Source organism: Protopterus annectens, chromosome 9.part0 (assembly GCF_019279795.1).
Source record: "Protopterus annectens isolate FY-2018-M chromosome 9.part0, PAN1.0, whole genome shotgun sequence".
In the NCBI taxonomy this organism is placed as follows: Eukaryota; Metazoa; Chordata; order Ceratodontiformes; family Protopteridae; genus Protopterus; species Protopterus annectens.
The window spans coordinates 1,037,464,262-1,037,491,060 of record NC_056743.1 but is presented as its reverse complement, the minus strand read 5'-3'; positions in this window follow the sequence as shown (position 1 = coordinate 1,037,491,060).

The following is a 26,799-nucleotide window of genomic DNA, read 5'->3' as shown; positions in this document are numbered from 1 at the left end:
GGCAGCTATATCGGGAATTAGAAAAAAGAATTATATCTTACATAACTCTACTGGGGGTTTACAATGTGAGGGAGTGTAGTGTTGGGTATGTTGACATTTGAGCGGACTTGCTCATGTGTGTTGACATTTCACAATTCAGACACTTGCAGGGGCATAGACCTTAGGACTGCTCGGCAGTCAGACATGCCCCCTGCCTTCCTGCACGGTCCGTGTTAGACTTGGAGTGGAGTCAGCATGCCCTCATGAATATGCATGGCATGCTGACGTCAGACCGTTCAACTGCAGTTTCCGAGTAAGACTTATTTAATCTTACACGGAGGTTTCGTGAATCCGGGGGAAAGTTTCTCTATTATCTGACAACCGTATATACAGCAAGAATCAAATACGGTCAGAAAAAGGGACTAGTGGACTAGAGTCATGCCTCTCAAGTTCTTAGTGTAAGCATTCTGGACAAAATACAAACATAATTGGGGGACAAAGACCCAAAAATAGAACCAATTTTCAAATAATGCTCATAAAGTTAGAAAGTTAATAGAATAACAGGTATTGTATTAGCATGCATTTTCTGAAAAAAATGTAAACAGTGACAGGAAACAAATTGGGAAAGTTCCAATATTTGGCATCAAGGTCCATACTCTGTAAGATGGAGAATAATAGAACCTCTTACCTGCAATAGTTGTTTGTGCCTAACTGATTATGTTATACCTTCCATTATGACTCTTTGGAGTTACTGTTTGTTTTCCAAATTTTTTTACATATATTGTTTTGAAATTCTTTTGCATACTTTGATAAGTAGATTCTCTTCTTGTTGTGCCCCATATCTTTGAGATCTACTACCATTTTGACTTCAAAACTGACATTTTCTATTAGACCTTGGAATGTCACTTAAGACCCATATTTTCAATGAAGCTTGTAAGTCCCTCCGCCAGTACTGCATCTAAATTTTGCCAATCTATTAATCTGGCTTTTGACTTTGTAAATTTGTTGTTGCATATACTTATTTCTCATGATTATTTATTACATCGCTTATTTTGTATTGTACATAATGATTAGATTTCTTTGATCAAATGGTGCGGATGAAGGGTCACTGGCACAGAGTAGAGGCCATGCCAATGAAGGAAGATCTGACAACAAAATTAACGATGTAGGCAGACAGTAAGAGTTGTACAATGACAATGCATAGAAGATGCAGTAAGATAAGAAGTGGCTGCAGGCATTTGGTAAGCAAGAGTACAAGTGAAGGACCTTAAATAATGAATACTCACTATATAAAGAAAACAGTTGAGACAGATAAGTAGCAGGCATAAAATTAAGGTGATCAAGTAAACTTAGTAAAAAATAGTACCAGTAACAGCTGCATTGTGCAAATGGGTTGATGAGGAAAAGACAAAAAAAAGCAACAGGGGCAGGGACTGGCATAAGAATAATTGTCTTTATCTCACAAATACAAAGTACAGGGTTTGTTTCTGACCTCTGGTTATTGGGTAGGTTTGTAACAGTCTGCAGACTGATAGGTTCATAGGTAAATACTTGGCTATCAACTGAAATGGCACTTAGACACAAGTGCAATGAAACAAAGGGGAATGCAACACTAATGTATTGAATGCAGGTGAGGAAGAACAGAACCACAAACATCTGATGCCAAAGGAAAAGTTGAAGATGAACTTATAACACTAAGAAACTTAATGTGCAGAACATCATGCTTATGGCCAGGTCAGCAACATGCAGAGAAAAATATCTGAATGCAGGCAATAGTTGAGGACTGAGCTTGCAGCATATGTAATTAGAGAAAAGGGTAAGAGGGATGGGGCAACAAAACATGGATGAACACACAGCATTAGAAGCATATGAAGGTAATAAAGGCTGAAGATCATAAACAAGGAGATGCATCTTGAGGAAAAACAGGCACCTAGAAGTGAAAGGCAGGAAGGGGTGAGGATAGCAAGGAGTGGCCAGAAAACTCAGATAGCAGAGTGTTTCAGATGTCACATCATTTTCAAAAAAACTTAACAATGTTACAGACTGTTTATTTTTAGTAATTGCACCTTATTAAAACTCGGCATTAAAAGAAACAAAATTAATAGCATGAACACCCATTTAGTATTCAGAATAGCTAACATGAACTGCACATGGTACACAAACTGGACAAATCTTTCTATAATCCTTATCAATGCTTATTTGGTAGAAAATATAATGGTACCTTGGAGTGAATCCAGCAAAATGAATTAGTAGCTATGCTGTCAGGTGAATTTATTTATTTATGTTTGTATGCATTACTGTTTACTAACAATGATCTACTATTTCAGTCATGGACAACAGCAATCCACTTAGAACTATATTTTGATAAAGCAGTAATAATGAAAGACCTTACCAAGCAATTCAAAATACCTGGAGACAGGCAAGAAGTGGTAGTAGATTACAAGAGTAGTGGAAAATAGAAAAACGATGAGGTAGACATTTAAAAAGTGAAACAATCTTCCTTGAATTCACAGTTCCAATGGGTCTGGATGAGGGCTAGGTGGAGTAAGTTGTGCTATAAAGGGAAGTGAAAAAGTACAGTTGTGTACCTACCATAAATGTAGATGTTCGAGTGTATTCACTGTTGCAATCATTACACTTGGGTTATCCTGCTGGCAGACTACCCACAGTCGGCCTGAATTCAGTTTTTCTTGCCTCAGATGTCAGGTGCTCCCAAAAGGGTAGGCTAAAAACATTGCTTATAAACAAGCATGCACTAACATAAACATTACCTTCATCTACAAGCAAATACACCACATAGGTTGTATAGAATAGAGAAGTACAGATAAGTCCCAGCAAAGAAAGGGGGATGGTGGGTGGGTAACTCAGACTGCAACAGTGAATACACTCGAACATCTACATTTATGGTAGGTACACAACTGTACTATGTTCGTGTTTCACTGTTGCAGTCATTACACTTGGGTTGAATCCCAAAGCTGAGGTTGGACGGCTGGGTCTAAATAGAATTAGTAGTGGCTATGAGGCCCTGCAGAACTGCAGTGGCAAAGCCTGCTCTGGATTTAGAGTAAAGAGGTAAGTGGTAGTGCCTTGTACAAGTGTGCACTGAAGTCCAAGCTGCAGCCTCCAAAATATCCTTGGTTGGTACTCCTCTGAGGAAGGCTGCTGAGGTGGCTGCTGCCCTGGTCGAATGTGGCCTGATGCCCTTAGGCACTGAATTGTCATGTTGTGAATAGCAGAAACGAATGCAGTGTCCTATCCATTTTTAAATAGTCTGCTTTGAGATAGCCTTTCCTTGTGATCCTGGAGCATATGCCACTAAAAGTTGCTCAGTCTTTCTGCAAGCTTTAGTTTTGTCCAAGTAGAAGCGCAGCTGTCTGTGTATGTCCAAAAGGAGGCAGTGTGAGCTTTTCCAAGACAAAATTGACGTCCCAAGTAGGTATCGGTGCTCTCCTTGGGGGTCTTATGTTTTTGGCCCCTCTGTGGTACTGCGTTAGCAGTGAATGTGAAAAAATAGGTGGTTCCGTATTGTAATGAGCTGAAATGGCAGAGGCATGGATCTTAATTGATGAGAAGGATAGGCCTTTGTCCAGCATCTCAGTTAGGTATTGTAAAATTTGAGGAATATTTGGAACAAGCGTGTCAATTCCCTGTGCCTGGTTCCAAGCACAGAATCTCTTCCATTTTTCTGCATAAGATTTTCTGGTGCTGGGCCTTCTGGCCTCCAAAATAACATCCATAACTGCTTTAGAGAGGTGTGTTCTGAGTGGTTACATTATTCGCCATGCAGCCAGATTTAAGGTTCTGAGTTGGCTGTGCAGGATCTGATTGTTTTGTTGGGTCAGTAGATGAGGAATTTGAGGTAAAGTCCAGGCTGGGCCTTGAGACAAGCTCTTTAGGATTGGGTACCAGTGCTGGCGTGGCCAGTCTGGGGCAATCACTATCATTTTTGGCTTCTCTTGTCTGACCTTTAGGAGTACCTTGGGGAGGAGAGGCAGTGGAGGAAAGGCATATACTGTAAGGGTTTTCCAGCTGAATGATAGAGCATCCACCTTCCATTCTTGTTTGTGATAAGTCCTTGTGCAGAATTTCTGTAGTTGGCAGTTGTGAGGGGAGGCAAATAGATCTATGTCTGGGCATCTCCATTTCCTTGTTATCATGCTGAAGACTTGTGGATCTAGTTTCCACTCGTGCGGGTCCATGAGGTTACTGCTTAGTTCGTTTGCCAGAGTATTTGTCTTTCCTGGCAGGAATTGTGTTTGCAGATGCACTTGATAAGTCAATGCTGTGTTCCACAAAGTCATGGCTTACCTGCAGAGGGGGTAGGAATGTGTGCCCCCTTGCTTGTTTATGTACCACATGACTGTAGTATTGTCCGTCTTTATCAACAGTTGTCCTGAATGGAGCAAATCCTTGAAGGCTGTCAGGGCATTTTGTACAGCTAGCATCTCTTTTTGGTTGATATGAAGATGCATTTGACTTGCGGGCCATGTTCCCTGAATACATTTTCCTACCATGTGGACCCCCAGGCATAATCCGATGCATCTGTTGTTAGTGTCTGCCTGGCTGTGGGTAAAGTGAATGGCTGTCCCGTGTTGTGGTGACAGGCCAGTGCCCACCACTGAAACTCCTGTTGCAGGCAGGGAATGAGGGTAATTAATGTTTCCAGGCTGTGGCAATGTTGAGTCCAAACACTTTTTAGATACCATTGTAGCTTCCTCATATGCAGTCTTGCATATAGAATTAGCAGAATACAGGATGCCATGAAGCCCAAAGCCTGTAGGATTTGTAAGAAGTCAGTTGCCTTTGTTTGTCTGGCATGAGATAAGCCATCTAGGCAGTTGTATTTAAGGTTGCACCCAGCAATATTATCTCTTGAGAGGATACTAGTTTTGATTTATTTTTGTTTACTGTGTACCCTAGGCAAATTAGTAATCTTTTTACAAATGCCAGATGCTTTAGTAGAATGTCCTTGCTCTCTGCTTGAATAAGGCAGTCATCCAAGTAGGAATATATTTGAATTCCTCTTTGTCTGCAAAATGCAATTACTGGTGCCAGGCATTTTGTGAAGACCCTGGGCACAGTAGATAAGCCAAAGGGCAGTGTAGAGAATTGGTAGTGCTTTGAGCCAGCTATAAATCTGAGGTATCTTCTGCAAGATTGTCTGATTGGGACATGCAGGTATGCCTCTTTGAGGTCCAAAGTTACGAGCCAAGCCTTCTTGCCCAGCATGGGCAGAAGTTGCTGCAATGTCAACATTTTGAATTTTGGAACGTCCAGAAAAGTGTTTAGAATAGACATGTCCAGTATTGGTCTCCAGGCTTTGTCCTTTCTGGGTACCAAGAAAAGTCTTGAGTAAAATCCTTGCCCCTGCTCTTGCTGTGGTACTTGCTGAATAGCCCTCATGTCCATGAGAGATGAAATTTGCTTTTGTGTCTCTGCCCATTGATTGTGTGGCAGGTCTGGCATACCTTTTGCCTTTGGAAGGGTGTGAAAGTGGAACCTGTAGCCCTGAGAAACAATATTTAAGACCCAGTTGTCCTGTGTGATCATGTGCCAATTTTGTGAAAAAAGTGCTACTTCCCCCCAAGGGTGCTGCCAAAAGTTACGTGCTTGGCATTGGCAGTGGAAAGTCATTGGGACTGTTTCCTATATGGCAGTGATTTGTCTTCTCCGCTTTTGGAGGTAGAAGCACCCCATTGTTTAGGCCTGTATGAGCCTTGGGGCTGAGATCTGCCTCTAGGGCATCTATATCTGCCTCTTTGTGGCCTGCCTGACACTGGAAAGGACTGATTCTTAGAAGGCCAGTTTCTGCTAAATCTGGGTGGCTGAACCTGTAAAAAATCCTTTACTGTCTGCATAGATTTCGCTTTATCCTCCATTTTCTTTAACACCTCTTCTGCCTTAACACCAAACAAAGTATCATGCTGTAATGGAGCATCTGATAATTTTGCTTTAACATGATCATGCAGATTCTGTTCCTTTAACCAAGCATGCCTTCGAATGACAGAGCCTGTAACAGCGGCCCTGCAAGAGGCCTCCAGTGAATCAAAACCACATTGCAAAGTATGCTTTCCCACTTGTTCAGCTGCATGCAATAAATCCTGCATTTCCTTGTTTTCAGAACATTCAGAATTTGTCAGCATTTTCTGTTTTAGCAGTGACATTCAGTATTGCTGATATTTAAGCATATGAAACTGACAATTTAAAGCCCTTACGGCCAAGGTAGCAGAGGTGTAAACTTTTTTTCCCCATCTGTCCAGTGCTCTAGAATCCCTATCAGAGGGGATAGGATTTTTTGCAGTGGAAGCCTTGACCCCTTTGGGACCCTGAGATATAGTTTCTGGGTCAGCAGCAGGGTTTTTATATAGAAATTTATGTGAATCTGGAACCCTGTAGTACCTGTCTGGCTTAACGGGTGCAGGGGGTAAAGAGTTAGGTGACAGACCGGACTCTGAAAATGCATCATCTACAATGTCTAGTACAGGTGGAATAGCAAGAGGTCTGTGCTGAGGCAGTAAAAGAAAATCTCTGAGCTTTTTCTTAGATTCTGAATAATCTTGGCTCTCCCAGTGGAAATGCTCCCTGACGGTGTGCAAGGCTTCCCAAAAAGAATAATCCTCAGGAGGAGAGGCTGAAGGGATAGATCCTTCAGCATCAGAGTCCTCATAGGGAGGAAGAGAGTATCCCTGTTCTGAAGAGTAGTCAGATGAAATGGAAACCTGGTCAGAGGAATCATATTCAGTGTCTTGCCTAGGCCTCTTATCAGGAAGGGGATGGGAACACCTGATCAAAGTAATTATGTCTTTGGCCATTTCGAGCATCTGTTTCTTAGGCATGGAAGTCTGTCCAGGAGAATGCTGTACTTGTTCCTTTGTCTTTAAAGCTGTTTTAGTCTTTGCCTTGGAAGCTGAGGTTGGCTTGATATATAACTGTGTGGGTCTGAAAACACCCTCAGAAGCCGATGCCTGCTCAGCAGCTCCGGATCCATCTGAGGGAATAGTTTCCGAAGGCCCAATACCTTGAGTATCCAGAGGCCTAGTTGTCTCCACGTGGGAGTCGGAGGTGGCCTGTGGCTCTGAGGTAGCGGGTGTCAGGGCTGCGAAAGTGCCTCACTGAGAACCGGCGAACCGGCGACTGGCCTACAGGAGGCTTTGTCGTCGGTTTTGGACCATGGATGCCTGTCCTTTTCTTTTTCCTTGCACTTTTTATGAACTCCGGTCGTCAGCTGTCCTGACGGCATTATATAGTTAAACCTTCGGCCAAAGTAATGAAAGGCAAAATCGTACCGATGCTTAATAGTGCGTTGGTTAAATCTAGCACAAAACTGACAACTAGCAATGTCGTGGTCAGGGCCTAGGCAAGGAATACAGTAAGAATGAAAATCCTTATGAGGTATTTGCTTCCCACAAGAAATACAATTGTTAACTTTTTCTGACATCAGTCTGGAGCAAGAAAAAAGTTTCCCCAATGGGGTACTTAGCTTTATTGAAGACTTCAGATCTGAAATTCAATTTCGAAAATCTCAGGAGTCAGCCGACTGGCACTTGCGTACTGCTTTTGCTTCGGGCACCGCGTGGCAAGAAAGACTGAAGAAAATGGTGTTGGCTGCATCTTATATACCCCTGGCGTACTGACGTCAGGGAAGAGGCGGCAGCAACCGACGCCAGACCAGGACTGTGGAATTCAGGCCGACTGCGGGTAGCCTGCCAGCAGGATAACCCAAGTGTAATGACTGCAACAGTGAAACACGATGAACAACTCAAGAAGGTGGTATCAAAGTTGGATGACACCAGTCAGCCACTAGCAGTCTGAATGATCAAGAGCTCAAACATTCTGACTTTCCAAATAAAAACTGGAACACAACATTACTCTTCTGATGATTGAAATGAAAGCACGTGGACGGTAGTGTAATCAGTTTTCAGACATGTACGGTTGCACTGTATTATGTTCCATTACCTTGTCCTCTTTTACTTTACAGTATGTTGTACTGTATTGTATTTTGACTATGAATATTCCATTTATAGCCCTCTAGTCTTCAACATGAACTTGTTTTAACAGAAAGTTTGTATGTACTTGCACCTAATTCAGGAGATTACAAAGGTATGCAGCAGGGGCTTGGCTCTGTTGGTTCTAAAGTTTAATCCTTTAATCTTGTCAACCACACGGCATGTTCCACCTCTCTGACTATAAAATGAAATCCAGGCAATGTTCAAATATGAATATATTACTAAGTACTTAAAAATCCCTGCTTACATTAAAGTATCTAAAAAGTACTATGCAGAGTCATGATATTTTTTAATCATCTGCTTAGGTGTACAAAGTGTAATGAAAATTATGCATTAAATTTTCACTCAGTGAAGAGCAATTAAGTAAGATTTAAAGGTATTGTATTTCCTGGAGCTCTCTAATTCCTCTTTTGGAGCAGCTTATGACTTTTTACTTTATGATTTACATTACAGGGATGGGGTGGTGTTACAACAAGTCCCTCTTTTCTCAGGACAGTCCAGATTTAGGCTGTTGTATCCTGTGGAAAAAATGTGAAAAACACATTTCCTCCAATAGCCGAATAAAACAAGTATTTTGCATTAGAAACATGTTACTGTATGAAACAACAGAATCAGCACATAATTCTGCAGTTGTGAGTATTATTTTGGCAGAAAACTGATGAACCTTTAGACTGCTTGTGGGTATGGTCCTGCAAAAAAGAAGTTATGTACTCACCATAACGTTCCATCTAAGCAGATACTTCAATTGTCTGCAACCTGTGGGAAGTCGGATCCGACCTCGGATCCGAACCGGCAGCTTTCCAAGCTCCAAGATCCAAGCTCCTAGCTCCTCCCCCCTACCCATAATCCCTTACTACCAACCACATTACCTCAGATCCGTTATTTTGCCCTATAGGCTAAAGACGGAGAAAAAAACTCCAAAGTAAAAATACCTTACCGAGGTTCGGGGGATGGCAGGGGGGGGTCGGTTGCAGACAAATGAAGTATCTACTCTGATGGAACGTTATGGTGGGTACATAACTTTTTATCTGAAGTAGTTACTTCATTTGATCTGCAACCTGTGGGACAGAGTCCCCAGCTTACCTAAAGACACTGGGTGGTCCCTACGGAAGGATATTCCGAAGCACCGCGGAGCCAAAGGAAGCCCTACTTCTGGAGAACATGTCCAGTTTGTAATGAGAAATGAACGTATGGGAAGAGGACCAGGTAGCTGCTGAACAAATATCGTCTACCGGAACTCTAGACCAAAAAGCCGTCGAGGTAGCCACAGATCTAGTAGAATGCGCACGCACGCCAACCGGTGCTGGCTTCCCAGATGAAGTGTATCCCTGTCTAATACACTGAGAGATCCAATTTGCCACTGTCACCTTAGAAATTTTTTTGCCCATGGCTGACTTAGCATAAGAAACAAACAACTGGTCTGACTTGCGAAAATCTTTAGTCTATGCAAGTAAAAACGTAGTTGTCTGTGTACATCCAATTTGTGCAATGTGTATTCACCCTTGTTTTGGAAATTCGGGAAGAAAACTGGAAGGTTAACTGACTGATTAATGTTAGCCTCTGTGGCTACCTTAGGCAGAAAGGAAGGATTAGTCCTGAGGGCCACTCTATCTTTGTGAAAAATAAGGTATGGATGCTTAATGCACAGAGCTTGCAATTCTGAGACTCGTTTGGCTGAAGTAATAGCGACCAAAAAGGCCGTTTTCCAAGATAAGAATTTTAATGGCACTGAGGTCGCCAGCTCGAAAGGTAGTCTTGTTAATGCTTGTAAGACCAAGGTAAGATCCCATGGAGGAACTGCCAGCTTAATAGGGGGCTTTAAGAGAAACACGCCTTTTAAGAAGGTCTTGCATATTTTTGCTGACGCCAAAGAATCTACGCCATCCCCCACATGATAATGAGAGATGGCTGCTAGCTGGACCTTAACCGTGGACGCACTAGCTCCTTGTCTAAAAAGAAGGGACAGGAAGTCCAGGATAGTGGGAATAGGAACCGTAAAGGGATCCAATTCCTTATCCTTTGCCCAGATGGAAAAGCGTTTCCATTTACTGTTGTAGAGCTTTCTGGTGGATGGCTTATGAGCTGCCACCAGAATGGCCTTAACAGGGGATGAGATACCGGGAGCCCTAGCCATTAACGGAACTGGATCAACCAAGCCATGAGCCTGAGGTTGACCAGGTTCAGAGTGTGGCATCTCGTCGGATGCGAGATTAGGTCTGGTCTGGGGTCCAGAATCCATGGGGGAGCCACACTGTGAGACTGCAGAAAGAGGAACCAGATTTGTCAAGGCCAGAATGGGGCTATGAGAATCACTCTGCTCCCCAACCGACAGGCTTTCTGGATGAATTTCATCATCAGAGGAAGAGGAGGATACGCATAAAGGAGACCGGGCGGCCAAGCATGAACCAGAGCATCCCTGGGGGATTCCCCTCTTGGGGGAACTATCGCGAAGTAATCACTGCATTTTGTGTTAAGGGGAGAAGTGAAAAGGTCGCAGCGAGGTTGACCCCACTTGTGGAATATCTGCTTCGCGACAGATGGATTCAGAGACAACTCGTAAGGGCTGAGGAATACCCGACTTAACTTGTCCGCTAATATGTTGGACCGTCCCGGAATGTGTGTTGCTACCAGAAAGCGGTTGGTGGAAATCGCCCATTCCCACACTCTCATGGCTTCTTGACACAGGGGGTAAGATCTGGTCCCTCCCTGTTTGTTTATATACCAGACAACGGACATGTTGTCCGTCTGGATTGCAATAGTCCCTAGAGGAAGAAGGTGATGAAAAGCTTGCAATGCCAAAAGCACTGCCCTCATCTCTAGGACGTTGATATGCAATGCAGTCTCTAGAGGAGTCCATGTGCCTTGGACGGACTTGCCCGCGTAACATCCGCCCCACCCGAGGCAAGAAGCGTCCGTGGTCAATGTGGCTTTGACTGGGGGAATCACAAAAGGGTCTTCCTTCTTTGAGTTCCTGAGCCTGTAACCACCAAAGAAGGGAGTCCCTGCATGCCCTGCTCAGGGGAATCGGCATGTCTAAGGGATGGACCGATAGCGACAATTGAACCTGGAGAGTCCACAGTAACACTCGCATCCGCAGACGGGCATGAAGAGAAAGGCCGATCGCTGCTGACATAGACCCTAGCGCCCTCAGGACTAATTCTGCTGGAGGAGCGGGGCTCCGAAGAATGTCTAAGACTTGGAGAGATAAATTGTTCAGCCTGACCGATGTAAGAACCACTTTGGAGATCCGAGTATCCAACCTGGCCCCTATGAATTCTAGGGCTTGAGTGGGGCACAGGCAGGATTTCTTTAGATTCACTGAAATGCCCAAACGACGGGCCAGAGAGAGGGCGTAATCTCTCGCCACAACCAGTAGATGCCTGTTGGGGGCGGTGAGGAGCCAGTCATCTAGGTAAGGGAACACATGAACGCCCTGGAGTCTCAGGTGGGCTGCAACCACTGCCATGACTTTGGTAAACACTCTGGGGGCTGAGGTTAGGCCAAATGGAAGAACCCTGAACTGATAATGACTGGCTCCTAGCCGGAAGTGGAGGAACCTCCTGGATCGTCTGTCCATTAGTATATGGTAGTACGCATCTTTGAGGTCTAACGAGCACATCCAGTCGTTCTCCCACAGAAGGGGGAGAATAGATTGGAGGGTGACCATCCGGAACTTTTCCTTGGGTATGAACAGGTTCAGAGACGAGAGGTCTAGGATGGGTCTGAGGTCCCCCGTTTTCTTTGGCACCAAGAAGAACCTGGAGTAATAACCCAACCCGGACTGATCTGGGGAGATGGGCTGGATGGCTCTTTTTCTTAGCAACTCTGAAATTTCCAGAGCTGCGGACTCCCTCTGATGGGGTGGAACATCGGGGAGATTTTTGGGTTTGGGGGGGGGGTGTGTGAACGGTATAGTGTAACCTCTGGATATAATCCGGAGCACCCATCGATCCTTTGTAATGGACTCCCAGTTTGACAGGTGCTCCGATAATCACCCCCCAGGGACAGTCGGGCAAGCCCTCAGGGCTGTTGCGCGGGTCTGTCCGAGAAAGGTTCTCTAGACCCGAAGTTACGCGGCCCCCCTCTGCCTCTGGGCTGGCGTCCACCTTGTTCTCCTCTGCCTCTAGAGGATGAGTTGTCCGCAACAGGACGGGATTGCTGAGATTTACGGAACCACAGCTTCTTTTGCCCCCTCTGATTCCTGGAGAAGGATCTTTGGGGGCTAGAGAAGCGGACTCTGACGGCCGACAGCGTCTTCCCATCCTTTTCGCTTTGGACCAGCGTGTCACAAACTGTTGAGCCAAATAAGGCCGAACTGTCATAAGGGGCATTCGCGAAGGACGCCTTAAAGGGTTCCGTGAAGTCGCAAAGGCGGAGCCAGGAGTGACGTCGCAAGACCACTCCAGCTCCGCTAGCTCTAGCAGCTCCTTCTGTGGAATGGGAAAGGAGCCGCATAGATGTGTTTGATATGGACTTTAGAGTGGCCATTCGAGTCTCAAAAACCTTTTTGTCTGGGACCGACATGGACTCCGGAGGGGCTGCAGCGTATTCTTTAATTAAGTTACGCTGTAGCCTAATGGTGTGTGCCATGTAGTTCAGCAACCTTATGGCAAAGGTCGCTGAAGCAAACATCCGCTTCCCAATACGGTCCAATGCCCGGGACTCCTTGTCCGGCGGATGGACCGAAGAACTTTCCTGGGCAAGTTCTTTCCTAGTGGCCACCGCCACCAACATAGCATCAACCGGCGCACCTTTGGACCAAGAAGGTCTATCAGTGGGAGGGCTGAGGACCTTGTCTGGGTGTCTAGGGATAGGCTCCACGGTGTCGGGGTCTTTCCAAGCCCTGGTGGTAATTAGATCCACCAAGGGGTCGGCTGGGGAGGACACCCATGAGATAGATGGGCCTGCCTCAAAGGCCTCCAGAAATACAGACTCGTCCAGGGAGGGCTTTTGGGCAGACCACCCCCCTCTTATACACAACATTTCCATGATGTCTCCGAAGGAGACATCTTCAGGGGTGACCTTGGGGAGCCCTCCGTATCATCCAAATCCGTATCCGTGGTAATGGACTCGGGGGGGAGTCCAGGTGCCTCCTTTTGCACTGATGCTTCCGAGGTGCCTCTTCGGCGGAACTGTCTGAAGAGGGCTCGTCCACAGGGTGGTGTTCCTCCATAGGAACCAACTGGACGGCTTGGGCAGGCTGTCCAGATGGACGGATGATCGAAGACAGACCCTGATACAGTGGGGGCATGGGTGGATACGAAGGCCCGATCGGGGACCTGGATGACCTCAACAGTACCCTCTCCACTACCTCAAAAGCCGAGGGAGATTCACTGTCACCAGCCTGAGAAAGTAACCTCCCTGGCTCCAAGGATAGGATCGGGGTCGGATCATCCGATCCATGTCTGCTTCGGAGATGCTCCATGTAGACCGCGAAGAGGCAGTTGAGGTGGGCCGGGAGGGCCACCTCGAAGACCTCAAGGGAGACCTATCCTCCTCATCTGGCTCCAGAGAAAAAGAAGGTGAACGGAGCCGAGAGGACGGGGATCCGGAGACCCTCACTGGGCACTTCAAAATTTTCTCAGGTGGAGCCGAGGGATGAGACTCGGCCTGCCTTTTTGATCTGTGACCCTCTCTGTCCTTGTGTTTCTTCTCCCTGTGGGAAGAAGCACTAGACTCCACAGAGCTGGTACTCGATAAGGGAGGTTGAGTCCCGGGTACAGCTAAGGAAGTAGCCGGCGCCGAAGCTACAGAAGTAGCTTGAACCCGGCTGGGAGAGGAAGAAGAAGCTGATTCCTGGGGGAGTTTTCTCGCCAGGATCAGCTTGTTCTTCCTGTCCCTGAGTGTCCAGGGGTTGAAGGCCACACATATCTGGCAGGCCTCCGATAGATGGGCTGCCCCCAGGCACAAAACACACTGAGTGTGGCCATCAGCTGGGGAAAGCTTGTGGCCACACTCAGTACATTTTGAAAATATGGCCTTAGAGCCTTCAGCCATAAAGCCCTCTCACACACACACCCAAACACTAGGGGGGGAGAGAGATAAAGTTAAACTAAGGGAAGATTAGTTTTTTGTTTTTTTTTAAAAGGGTTTTTTAAGGGTTTGAGTTTAAAACACACACACACAAGTTTATCCAACAAAAAAAGTCTATAATTACAACAATCTCACCAGGCCAGGAGCTCTTCACTATGAAGCAACTGTCTTTAGCCGCGGCAAAAAACGATCTGAGGTAATGTGGTTGGTAGTAAGGGATTATGGGTAGGGGGGAGGAGCTAGGAGCTCGGATCTTGGAGCTTGGAAAGCTGCCGGTTCGGATCCGAGGTCGGATCCGACTTCCCACAGGTTGCAGATCAAATGAAGTAACTACTTCAGATATATTAATGAAAAGTAGATCAAAAACCAATAAATCCACAAGATATGGAGAAAATCAGACTAAAATTAAAATGTCCAAGGATTTTAATGACTCCACACGCTGTAAACACCACAATAGATAAGCAAAAAATCCAAAACCGCATGAACGCTATTCCAGGTACTGCGTTTTCGTATTCCACACTCCACTTCATCAGATAATGTTATACATTCCTCAAACCATTTATATACCTTCACTAATAAAGTAATTTGCTTAATTAATTAAATCACGTTGATTTGAATTTTAAAAGGGCAATGTATATGTTGAACTATAATGTCCATAGAGCATTAAATAGATTGTTTAAAAAAAACAACATATCACTATTGCTTCTCAGTAATTAAAACTTTGTGTTTAACAAAATATTAAATTTAAAAATACATTCCTTGTAACTTATAACAGCAAAAATTGATTAAAATGATGTAAAATTCCACATTTTAAAATTAATAAAACTAATAGATGTCTGTTAAAACCTATGATCTGCATTGCCATCAAGTGGTTATTTAAAAGTATTACAGCTCTTCTCTCTTGAACATTTCTTATATAGTATTAAGCACATATTGCCATAATAAAATACATTTTATTGATTAATTATAAAAATTAAATATGAAACTTCATTTGATATAGGGAAAACTACACTACTTTGGTGGCAAATGACCTTAGAATCATATAATACACCAGGATTAAATGAACATACCAGCATCCTACCCCTATTAAAGCTAAGAGCAGCTAAGTTGTAACAGATTTCATATATATAAACACCTATTTATTTAATATATTCCTATATTTATTTATTTATGTATTAAATTAGGAATGTGGTTTAATATTTTGTTAAACACAAAGTTTTAATTACTGAGGAGCAATAGTGATATGTTGTTTTTTTTAAACAATCTATTTAATGCTCTATGGACATTATAGTTCAACATATACATTGCCCTTTTAAAATTCAAATGAACGTGATTTAATTAATTAAGCAAATTACTTTATTAGTGAAGGTATATAAATGGTTTGAGGAATGTATAACATTATCTGATGAAGTGGAGTGTGGAATACGAAAACGCAGTACCTGGAATAGCATTCATGCGGTTTTGGATTTTTTGCTTATCTATTGTGGTGTTTACAGCGTGTGGAGTCATTAAAATCCTTGGACATTTTAATTTTAGCCTGATTTTCTACTTCAGATATATTGTTTCCATAAAAATTGTCCCACTTGAATATTTGAAAATGTGGCAACCCTAGTAGGTTGATGGCAAATTCCCATGGGTTAAATATTCAGGGGTCTGTAATTTTCTTCTTTCAGTTAGTGGCTCACAGATACAACACATTTCTTTAAAGTGAATCATGGACAAATCTATCTTCTCTGCAGTTCAAGCATTATCTGCTTACAAAATGACTCAAAGGGTATTATTTTTAATGATTAAAGATGCACCAGTGAATTTTTCTTCCTTTATCTTACCATGAATTAGATTCATTTATGTCAAAAATTCTACAACAACTCAGCTAACCTACCCTTCAACAATTGCCTTTGACTGCCTTTGAAAAAGGCACATGAGAGAGTGCCTGTGCCTCAGGGCTAGAGAAAACCTGTCTGAACAGGAATTGCAAAACATCAGTCCACCCCATCACAATCCTTCCTTAGATTAGGGTGGAGAGGTTTTCTCATAGTGCATGAGAACATATCACTTTGATCAGCCCTGAACAACTGCTATTGATCTTAAATACATGAAAGTGATAAATTTGTTGCTGAAATATGCTCTTTTAAAGCGTCTGTTCTCCTGACAGGTATTTTCTTTCTTCTTCTTTCCTGCTATTCTATGCTACTACTTATTATTGTGACTAATCCCTATACCCACCAGCTTCATCAAAGCCAAGCCTCCTTGTTTACTGACTGAAGTCTACCAAAAATCTAAAATTACATTTGCAAGACTAATGATAAGGTAAACTCTTCTGCTATGCAGCATAATATGCAAACACATGACAAATATTTTCAAGAACAACAAAATTCCATTACGGATAAGAAAAGTATGAAATAATTATGTGTGGGAGATTATGAAAAATTAGCAGTATATATTATACTGCATGGTACAATTGCTGTCACTTTCTTACTGCACACTGCAATGTACCACTAGATAAAAGGTTAAAAATAAATTCACACTGCAGATGAGGAGAAGTGGGTAAAAGAGAGTAACAGAAAGTGAGATTAAAAAGGAAAGAAGGAGAGAGTATTTTAGCATAAAATTTATACAACAGACTGCTACAATTTATAAATAACTCACACTACTTCCAGCATACCACATAACCCAAGAAGCAGACCAAGTACAGTATGAAATGACAATGGGCAATAAACGTAGACTGCATCACAAATTAATACAAACAAATGCAATGAACTCTGGTTTTAGCAGCTACTGTATAGGACCTCACCTAGAACAGGAATGTGAAGCACACAACATTGACACATAGATGTGTCACGTGCTACATAAGACTAGCCCAGCAGTAGTGTATTATGCATAAGAGTAGCACAACAGTAACGCAAACCAGGTGTACTGATATATTCAACAAAATGCATTTAACAAAGACCATTGATCTGCTTATCAGTTAGCTAACATGCAACACAATAAATCACACAAAACAGAAGGGACATGTAAATCAATACTACATCAACATACTATGTATTTCTGTGAATATGCCTAGTGTAAAGTGAGTTAAGCTAACAAACACTGCAGCTGTAGAAGATGGCACAGTACAAAAATAAGCAGTCTTTGACATGTGCATTGAGTAGCAGATGACTAGCACAAGGGTGCTATCTCTCTACAACCCATCATAGAATAGATTCACAAAGGAATGTGCAGAGCTGGGATATATGGATGATACAGTTGTCCAGGAAATAGGTTTAAAGTTTTTTGCCAGACTGTTGATTGGATAAATCACTTGTAACCTTGACACCACACCTTTCACTACTTACTCTCTCTCTTTCCATGAGGGATAGAGAGGGCAGTCCTTGGGTGAATTTCCAGTTGCCCGATCACATGTCTAGGCAGCAACTGAAAATGTTAGGGAGATACTTTCTTTAATATAAAGAAGAAGTCTCTTCCAGAGGACAGGAATTCTGTGATGGGGTATCTATCTCAGCAGTAGGGTCTACCTATGTTAAGGTGGAGGTTTAGACCTTTCCAGCAGATGTTCACAGTATTGCTGGCTTAGCAAACATGTAGGTGGTCACATATGACTGGGTCATTTGAGGCCTTGTAGATAAAGCAGGAGTCTTTACTACACACAGAAGAAAGATAGCCCTTTAAGGCAATATGTGCAGCTTATGGAAATCCCTTGATTCTGTTGGTGGTAAAAGTACTAGGGATTTTCAAGGTTCAGCAGTCATTTTGAGAGATCCATAACAGTGGGAGTACTAACTTCTTTTATGGGCTTACTGAGGGAGGAGTAAAGAGGAATAATAACGTCCTTGGACCTACAAAATATACCTTTGATAACTAGCTGGGTCAAAGGAGTTTCTTATTTACAAAAATATCCTGCTCCCTAATAACCATGTCAGTGCTGATAGGGTCATCATTTATGTGGGATGATCATGGGTACTCATGTTTCCAAAAGGACTGACATCATAGGTTTGTACATGTTAGATCCTCTTGAAGGATCTGAAAGTCTTCTGGAGAACTGACAATAACTTCAAGTTTGCAAACTTGGTCAGTCACATACTCATAGTATCAGCTTTAACCTCAGAGAAGTAAATTTTAAATAGAAGTGGCCTTAGCATTGGTCCCTGGGGGACTCCACTAGTAACAAGCCTTTTAGAGGCTAGTGTGGCCCCCAACCCTGATTGATTGTGTTCAGTAGCCTGATTGATTGTGCTCTGTCAGTGAACCAGTTCATTTTCCAGTGAATTAAATTTTATTTGATTGTGAAAAACTGAAAGGCTGCCAGCCCAGCCAGATAGAATCTTGTAAATAATTCTATGTGATTTGTAAATATTAATATAATCCACGGGCCGGTTTTACAATGTAAAAAAGAAGTATATGTTATGATTAAACTACATGTTGTACTGAGCTTCAAAAATGTAACCTCAGTGCACTCTGCTGGAAAAAAGCTGATAAGTCATGTATTGTATGACCGTTTAATCTCAAACTCGGAGATGTGATGTCTGGACTAGCAAATTCTTTCTATTGTTTTGAGACCAGAGTTAATTGCTAGATTTTACATGTATAATGACTTTCATTGCTATGGCTTCCTGGCCAGATGCAAGATCAAAGAACTGTTAAAATTCTGAGTTTCTGTTAGCCTGGGAAATTAAATCAGAGAAGTTTCAAGAATTATGTAATCTAAAATGAGTCAGCAGTGATGTGTTATCAATTTAATACTTTCTCAGAAAGAGAGAGAGAGAGTAGAGCATTTTGCATTTGCCTTTAGAATTGACAACATCACCAGCACTTGCTTGCTCTGTATCTAAGTAGGATCTTAGACTTTAGTATTTCTCTTAGAAACTGATAGAAAATAGTAAGATTAGACTAGCTGTTTTCTATATTTATGTCAGACTGTTCTACAGTATTATTTTAAGCATTTTCCTGTGTCTGAACTCTTGACTAGCACTGTGTTGAATTGAGGAGATTTGTCTTGTGTTTTTATTATTTATTATTAAATACTTTTAAACCTTTCAACTGTGGCTGTTTTGTGTAGAGATAATTTAAGCTCTACAGTATATTCAATATATATAGTCATACTGTCCAAGCCACTCCAATAAGCCTTGCTGTTCGTCATACTTAATAATTGGATAATAATAATATTGCACAGTAAAACTTGGCCTTATTAGTAGCTGATATTAGTGGTTGGCGGCAGCAATTTCTACCTTATAGCCTGGGCAGAGAAGGGGGCATACCTGAAGAACCTGTGCCAGCCTTCCTCAAGAGTGTCTGTGTGCTTGTATACAACTCATATCTCAAAGTGTGTGTGTGTGTGTGTGTGTGTGTGTGTGTGTGTGTGTGTGTGTGTGTGTGTGTGTGCATGTGTCAGCTACTTGGGCAGGGACACGAAGCACTGGTTGGACAGAGAAGGTGCTGGAGGTTTTAGCTTGACCACTAGACTGAGACCTGTACCTTTAGCTGTGCCAGTTGGGAGTCTTATTGGGGATCTGTAGAGAAAGGGAGAGACCAGCCCCGGACTGACTGTGATCTCTGTGTGCTCTTATGGGGAATTGTACTTTACTGTGTGTGTTCTTGTTATCCTTCCCAATGTGCATCTCCCCTACTGGTGCTAGTAGTGAGGATTGATGCTCCTTGATTACTGGGCCAGTGCACGGACATCACATTGATTATTTTGGCAATGATGCTAGAATGTGGAATGGTACTGAAGCCATTGCCAGGTCAAGCTAAGTGGTGTGTACCAGATTTGCCCCATCCAGTGCCTCACTGACTTTTTCAAAGAACTCTATAAGTTTAGTAGTCAGGATCTTCCTTTAAAGAAATGGTTTGGGTCTAGAGATAATAAGCTGGCAATGTCTTTATTTATAAGTTTCATAATGATACACTCCACTACTTTACAGATACAGCTAATAAGGCTTATTAGGCTGTAGTTGCCAGGATGAGTGGTGGGTCCACACTTATGCAGTATGATGACCACAGCTGTGCAACCCCACAGGCAGAAAAGCAGCTATAGTAGCAGAAAAGTATCTTGACCCTCAGCTCCAGTATTGCCAAGTACTATCCCTGTAAATAAATACTCTTACCAAGCATATAAATGCACACCTGTCAAGTGTTTTCATCACACCTTGCAAAGTCCCTAGAGAGGATTCCACATCTGCGTCAGTCTGCACTATCTAGGAATAAATGTCCTGCACAGCTCATACAGTGTGGTCATTCTACTTGAGGACACCTTGTACTTGTAGTGTGTGCATCCTGAGAATACAACTGGCCCGACCATTTGCAAAGACCCTAAACGTTGCTCACCATATGCTGCTACACTGCCATTACTCAAAGCAACAGAGATGCTTCCACCAGCTCATTACCCTGTAATCAATACAGCTGGAGGATTAGCTTGCTGCATTTTGATTTACTGAAATGCAAAGGAATAGAAACTATATATGACATATAAATAGAGTAAAGCAAATATAAGAGACTCATAGGAAGCAGTATGCAATTCACAGGTGGTACAGAAACTAGCATCTCTATTGTGTCTCTGCTCGACAGTGGCACAGGAAAATAACTTTCTTGGGTGGCGTAAGCCAGGGAACCTTGTTGGTTAGGCTTGCGTAGGTCCTTGGGCCGACAGCCTAGTACCCACCTTTGAACCTATGAACAATGTCATGGTTATGCCTTGTTATAGTCTCATCTAGAAAAACAAGTATTAACTTTAATGTGGTCACTTGTGTGTATTCATAGGATCATAGGAGATTGCTAGGCTAATGGCTCAGGGACCATTGCAAGCCTAGCCAAGAGTTTTTCCCCAAAAAGAAACCTTAGTCAGCACCTGTTGCCCTTTTCAATGAGGGAGACAGGCGTGTTGAATTTGTCATGTCCTCATTTGATGTGTTTACACAGTAATGGCTGTGCTCTAACTGTGTACATACACAGTGACAGTTGTGTGCATAGTCCTATTTATTTTATTTATTTATTTATTTAATGAGAAGTTATGAACTTACCATAAGTTCCAAGTTAGTTGTCTTCTTTTTGCCTTCTTTCTTGCTGGGTGGGTTTGGAGCCGAACCTCGACCTATTACTAAAGCTCGAGAGCTATTTTTACCGGCTCGAGGCTATCCTATGTCCCATAATGCTAGGTGTGATATACCCAGATCTCGTTTGATAGCTAACACTATGGACATACATGTCCCCACCATGACAGAGAATATATATATATACATATACATATATATACCTCTATATATCTAAAGTTGCCAAGAAAGGGAAGAGAGGTAGCTAAGGAGATAACTCTCATGATAATACATCTCAGAAGATACTCTCGGTCTTGCCAGGCTAGGGGATGGAGGGTGGGATGCAAGAAAGAAGTCGAGAAGAAGACAACTAACATGGAACGTCATGGTAAGTACATAACTTCTCAATGTTAAGTTGTCAATCTTGTCTTCATTCTTGCTGGATGGGACAGCGTCCCTAGCACCTTAGTCCTGGGTGGCTCAATGGAACAAACTCTTGAGTACAGTGGAACCAAAATCAGCCCGACTTCCAGAGGTCATGTCCAGCTTGTAATGAGAAATGAAAGTATGAGGAGAGGTCCATGTGGCCGCTGCACAAAGAGAATCCATTGGCAATCTTGCCTGAAAGGCTACTGAAGAAGCTAATGCTCTGGTTGAATGAGCTCTGGGCTTAATAGGGAGCTCTTTATGCCTCAATTGGTAAATCAACATGATAACAGAGGTCAACCACCCGGACAAGGTTACTTTGGAAACTGGCAGGCCTTGCTTCCCTACCGCATAAGACAAGAAGAGTTCTGATTTCCTCGTCTGCTTGGTTCTATCCAGGTAGAAGCGTAATTGACAGTGAACGTCCAGACAGTGTAACTTCCATTCAGACCTATTGGTATAAAGTGGGAAGAAGACAGGAAGATCGATGGTCTGATTCAGATTTTTTTCAGAGAGTACTTTGGGTAAAAAGGATGGATTAGTCCTAAGTGACACTCTATCTTTGTGAAAAACAAGGTAAGGAGGGTGAACACAAAGGGCTTGAAGTTCTGGTACCCTTCTCGCTGAAGTGATGGCTACTAAGAACAGAGTTTTCCAAGAGAGCAACTTTAAGGAACAGGAAGCCGCAGGCTCAAAGGGAGGGAAAATTAAAGATGACAGCACCAAATTTAGGTCCCATGGTGGGGGAGGATCTTTTACCGGGGGCCTAAGTAAGAGGGTTCCTTTTAGAAAGGCTTTACAAAGTTTGTGTGACATAATGCTGGTCTCTGACAATCCAACATGAAAATTTGCAATAGCAGCCAGCTGAACTCTGATGGTGGCTGAAGAAGAACCCATTTGAAAAAGTTCTGCCAAAAACTCTAAAACTGTATGGACAGGAGCTGTAAAAGGGTCAACTTGTTTCTCCCCTGCCCAAACAGAGAAACGCTTCCATTTGCTAGCATAAGTCTTTCTGGTAGTAGACTTGTGCGAAGCGAGGATGATGTCACGAACTGAATGAGAGATTGAGGGAAGCCTGGCAAGGGCTGGAAGTGGAGCAACCAAGCTGTGAGGTTGAGAGATTGGAGAGATTGATGCAGCCCGCTCGACTGATGTGTCAGAAGATCTGGCGCTGAGTCCAGATGCTAGGGCTGATCTAATAGATGACGTTGCAGGAACAGAAACCAAATTTGTCGAGGCCAGTAAAGGGCAACAAGGATTATTTTGGATCTCAAAACAGTTGCCTTCTGGATTAACTGAGTAATTAAGGGAAAGGGGGGAAAAGCATACAGAAGACCCCAGGGCCAATCGTGGACTAGAGCGTCTCTGGGGGGAAGACCTGGGAGAGGGAAGAGGGTGAAGAAGTCTTGGCACTTGCTGTTTTGAGTAGTTGCAAAAAGATCGCAGCAAGGCTGACCCCACCTTCTGAAAATGTTTTCCGCTACTAGCTGGTTGAGAGACCACGCGTGGGGCATGAAAATGGCTCTGCTCAGCCTGTCCGCTATGATGTTGGACTTCCCGGGGATATGCTTTGCTACCAGAAACCGTTGAGAAGAGATCGCCCACTGCCATAGTCTGAGTGCTTCTCGACATAGGGGGTAGGACCTGGTTCCGCCCTGCTTGTTGATGTACCACACTACAGACATATTGTCTATCTGAATTGCAATAGTCCCGGTGGGTAGAGAGTCTTGAAGGGCCTGCAACGCTAAAAGTACCGCTCACATTTCCAAGAGATTTATGTGCAGGTGGCCTTCAAAAGGTTGCCATGTGCCCTGGACTGTCCTGCCCTGAAAATGCCCCCCCCCACCCGATCAGGGAGGCATCCATTGTCACAGTAGCCACAGGAGGAGGAAGGACATAAGGTCTGCCCTGAAGAACCTGAGGGCAGACCATCCACCACGAAAGGTGCTTTTTGCATGACTGAGTGATTAGAATGCTGTGTGACATTGGAAGCTGTCTGAAAGGACCACTGGAAAAACGGCATCCATTGCAGGATCCACATGTGAAAACGAGCTAGGGGAAGTAATGTGATGGCTGCTGTCATGAGACCTAGGGTTTTTTGTACGAATCTGGCCTGGATTCTGCTCTCTTGTAGTAGGATTTGAACATGATTGCGAATGTCTGAAATCCTTTGTACAGGCAGTTTTGCTGACAGTTCCACAGTGTTTAAAACGGCACCTATGAAGGTAATAGATTGACAAGGTGACAAGGCAGACTTTTCGGAGTTTATAGAGATACCTAGCTCGTTGCAAATTTGGAGGGTATAATTTCTGGAATGGAGTAGCTGACGCTTGGTGGTGGCAGTAAGGAGCCAGTCATCTAAGTATGGAAACACCTGGAATCCTTGCCGTCTCAGGTGAGCCACAACCACTGCCATGCATTTGGTAAACACCCTGGGGGCTGTGGTGAGACCAAAGGGCAGGGCTCTGAATTGGTAGTGACTGGCTCCCAGCCAGAAGCGGAGAAACCTCCTGGAGCGCCTGTTCATTTTGATATGATAGTACGCATCCTGAAGGTCTATAGAGCACATCCAATTGTCCTGACCCAGAAAGGGTAGAATGGATTGAAGCATGACCATCCGGAATTTCGTTCTTTGAACAGACTTGTTCAGCCTGCTGAGATCCAAAATAGGTCTCCAGTCCCCTGTCTTTTTTGGTACCAAAAAGAACTTGGAGTAGACTCCAGATCCTTGCTGGTCTGCTGGGACTGGCTGGATGGCTCTTTTTTCTAGCAGCTTTGAAATTTCTAGTGCTGCTTGATCCCTCAGACCAGGTGGAACGTCTGGAAGGGGCCCTTTTGGCTGTTGTGGGGTATGAATAAAAGGAATTTTGTAACCCTCGGATATGATCAACCATACCCATTTGTCTTGCGTGAGGGAATGCCAGGCTTCTGGGTACAGTGATAGTCTTCCCCAGACTGCCTCTGAAGGTGGACAGTTGGGAAGCTCCTCAGGGGTGCTGGAAGGGTTTGTCAGAGAAGGATTCTCTGCTACCCTGATTCTGTGGATCCCCCCCTGCCCCTCGGGCGGCTTCTATTATTGTTCCCTCCTCTGCCTCTGGAGAGAAGCTCACCACGTGCGTCAGGCAGTACTCCCTGAGGTTTGCGGAACCACATTTTCCCACTCTTCTGACCCTTAGGGTATGGTCTACAAGGGGTAGAAAAATGGACTCCTACGGCAGAGAGATTCTTGCCTTCCTGCTCACACCTGGTCAATGTATCCTTCACTTGAGGTCCAAACAAGGCAGAACCATCAAAGGGGGTGTTAGTGAAAGACGCCTTGAAGAGGTCAGCAAAATTGCAAAGCCACATCCAGGCATGTCTCCTCAGAACAACGCCCGTGCCTGCAGCCCTACTCGCTCCATCGGCTGCATAGGAAATGAGCCGCATGGAGGACTTGACAATAGAGTTCAGGGTCCCCAGCTGGGAGTTGATCTTTTCCTGAGACCCCGCAGCTGATGGGTCCTGTAAGGTATCACCCAGTTTTTCAAGAAGGTCTCTCTGGAGATGGGTGAAATGGCACAAATAATTCAGTGACCGCATAGCAAAGGTTGCTGAAGAAAACATCCGCTTGCCATACCTGTCCATAGTCCTAGATTCCTTATTAGGAGGATGGACAGGTACTGAAGAGTCAGCCAACTCCTTTTTAATGGCCGCCGCCACCACCATGGCATCAACAGGGACACCCTTAGTTAGAAACTGCTTGTCAGAAGGGGCTGTAATAAATTTTTAGGCCTCCGGGGAGTTGGTTCCATAGTATCCGGAGTCGTCCACACCTTTCGAGCCACCACATCCATGAGTGGGTCAAAAGGTGGAGACACCCAGGAGGTGGAAGGGCGAGAACCAAACACATCCAGGAACACCGACTCGTCCTCAGAAGGGTTAAGGGTAGACCAGTTTCCCCTCTGCTTAAGAATCTCCAGGATGTCAGAAAAAGAGACATCCTCAGAGGGGGACCTTGGGGACCCTTCTGACTCATCCAAGTTGGTGTCCGACGTGACTGACTCAGGGGAGTCTACATGCTTCCTCTTGCATTTTCTCTTCTGAGGCGGCTCCCCTGAAGGATCAGGGGAGGCCTTGGAAGAGGAGAATACACCCAATGGGGCTAGCTGTAGCATCGGTTCTCCACGCTCGGGATCGGAAGGGCAGATAGAGACTGAAGCAGGCACCATAGAGGGAGGAGCCGAAGGAGCCGACTGTGGAGCAGGCACAGGGGCCAGCACCCTCCTCATGACCTCAAAGGTGCCCCTATCAGGCAGGGAAGGGGGTTCCCACTCCAAAGAGACAAGGACTCCTCCCTGCACCGAGTGGGATGGCTCTGAGGCTGATGTTGGGGCCAAACTTACCTGCGCCGAGGCTCCAAGAGGGAGAACGGGGTCGGACAAGGGTCTGATGCCACTCACCCCCTCGGAACTGATGAGGGAGTCCCGGCACCTGGATCCCTCCAAGGATGGAACCAAGGAAGAGATCGGAGCCGACGAGGGAGCCGAAAGGAGTGGTATCGGTTCCAATGTTCCAACGGTCCTGACCCCTACGATCTCCGTCTCTGAACTCAAAGGAAGAGTAGGTGGAGGAATCAAAGAGGGAGTAGTGATAGCCACTGCCTGATGAGGAGGGCTATGCAACATTTGGGCCAGTGCCTGCAACTTAAGTAGTCTGCTAACCACCCTCTCAAGGTCATGGTCCGACAGCCTGGAAGACTGAGAGGAATGGGACCTGTGACTCCGCTCCGATAACAAGGGAGACTTCGGAGCTGAATGGACAGATTCTAGGGAAGGAGACCTGGAATGCTTTCTGCTCGAAGATGGCTCCAACAGCAGAGTCGGAGCCAACTGAGGCCTGGAATCATCAGTTCCAGCCGGAACCGATGCAGTGGTAGTAGTAGCAGTGCCGCTCGGCGATGGCTCCGAACGTGGAGCCAACGGTTTGGCGGGCTTGGAAGGTTTACCCGACGAAGGCTTAGCCGGGGAACCTTCAGGCTTCAACAAGCCTCTCAAAATAAGTTTATTTCTGCATTCCTGCAGGACTCTTGGACTGAACGCATGGCAGACAGAACAAGAGTCCTGCAGGTGCAGAGGGCCCAAGCAATATACACAAGAAGTGTGACCGTCTGTCAGAGAGATCTTCTGACAGCACGAGTCACACTTCTTGAAGCCCGAGACCTTGGTGTCTTTCGACATCCTGAAACAAGGATGACGGGCAGAAAAGGACAACTCTTACTGGTCTAGTCACAATCAGCCAACACACACACACACACACACACACACACACACAAAGAGCTTGTAACAGACCCAGAA